Below are 2,182 nucleotides of genomic sequence, written 5' to 3' on the forward strand. Positions count from 1 at the left end.
CTAAATAAAGCAGGTTTTCCATGAAGAAGATTTGGCTCAGCATGTTCTATTCGATACGGGTAGGAGAAGAACCCGACTCGGTATTCTTTTCTTAAAAAATATGATTTTTATGGGAAATTTTGTAATCCAATTGATCGACCACTAACACTAATATATAAATATTATTAAAAAAATTCTAAATAAAACAAATTCGGAATCATAGAAAGAAAATTAGTCTATCCAAGACGAGACTTTTTGATCTTTCAACCATTTAATGTATATGCCATGGGAGGGTTACAATTCTGAAGATGCTGTACTCATCAGCGAACGTCTGGTCTATGAAGATATTTATACTTCTTTTCACATACGGAAATATGAAATTCAAACTCATGTGACAAGCCACGGTCCTGAAAAAATCACTAAGGAAATCCCACACCTAGAAGCCCATTTACTCCGAAATTTAGACAAAAATGGAATTGTTACCCCCGGATCTTGGGTAGAGACGGGCGATATTTTAGTGGGGAAATTAACGCCTCAAATGGTACAAGAATCCTCGTATGCCCCGGAAGATAGATTATTACGAGCTATACTTCAAAAACCATGATACTTTTGCTGATTTGAACACAAATTCCGTTCTTTAGAAAAGAAATGGAATAATGGAATTATAGTAAATTCCCACAAAAGGTCCTTTTTTACGAGGTAAAGCTTATATTTCTTTGTTACTAAACCATAGATCTATTCCCCTTTTCAATTAAATGGGAAATATTCCCTATACCCAAAATTCTGAGTTTCATGTTACTCACTTCCAGAGACACGTCAGATCTGGGACATCCCAAATCAATTGATTGGAATGACAGTTTATTGTTCAAAATCTGTACAATAAAAATTTTGATCAAATCACACATCGCAGTAAACTAGACCTTCTAATTCTTTAAGAGGTTTATCCAAAAGATTCGCGATATAACTAGGAAGACGTTTCAAATACCACACATGGGTTACTGGGCATGCGAGTTTTATATAGCCCATTTGATATCTACGTATCCGAGAATCAACAAATTCTACCCCACATTGTTCGCAAAATTTTTGGTTGTCTTTTTTTTTCTCTCCGATCACTCGATAATTTCCACAAGCACAAATTCCACTTTTTACAGGTCCAAAAATTCTTTCGCAAAATAATCCATCTTTTTCAGGCTTATTAGTTTTGTAATGAAAAGTATAGGGCTTTGTTACCTCCCCAACTATCTCTCCATTAGGTAAGATTTTTTTTGCCCAAGCAATTATTTGTTGAGGAGAGACCGATCCAATTCGGAGTTGTTGATGTTTATATTGATCAATCATAGAGTAAAAATGATGATTCCATCCAATTAAGCTTCCTTCCTATGAATCCTGAAGTTCTTCTCAGATACAAGGAAATGATTCAATTCCATAGCTAAAGATCGTAGTTCTCGAACGAGTAATCGAAAGGATTCTGGAGCGTTCGCGGGTTTTGGTATTGTTCGTCCAATGATCGTAGTCGCGAGTACTATTTGCCGAGCTTTAATATGATCAGATTTATAAGTAAGCATCTCTTGCAAAATATGAGCAACACCAAATCCCTCGAGAGCCCAAACCTCCATCTCACCTACGCGCTGTCCTCCTTGTTTAGCCCTTCCTCTAAGGGGTTGTTGCGTAACAAGTGCATAATGCCCACAAGAACGTCCGTGTATTTTATCATCAACTTGATGAATTAATTTCAAGATATAAGGCTTTCCTATTATAACAGGCTGTTCAAAAGGATTCCCTGTTCTTCCATCAAATATTCTGCTTTTGCCCGGATACTCGGGTTCAAATATCCACGGATTCGACGTTTGTTTACTGGCTTCATATAATTCAGAAAATACTAGTTTTCTCGAAGCCTCTTGCTCATATCTCTCATCAAAGGGTGCTATTCGATAATGTCTATCTAGCATATCCCCCGCTAATCCGAGTGAGCATTCAAATATCTGTCCTACATTCATTCTTGACGGAACTCCTAATGGGTTGAAGACCATATCAACGGGTCTTCCATTTTGCAAATAAGGCATATCCTGTCTAGGCAAAATTTTGGAAACGATACCCTTATTTCCATGTCTCCCGGCCACTTTATCACCTACTTTGATTTCACGTTTCTGCAATATATATATTCTAATAGTTTCTGGATTATAATTGGAACCTCTTTTTTTTT

Source organism: Arachis duranensis, chromosome 7 (assembly GCF_000817695.3).
Source record: "Arachis duranensis cultivar V14167 chromosome 7, aradu.V14167.gnm2.J7QH, whole genome shotgun sequence".
Lineage (NCBI taxonomy): Eukaryota > Viridiplantae > Streptophyta > Magnoliopsida > Fabales > Fabaceae > Arachis > Arachis duranensis.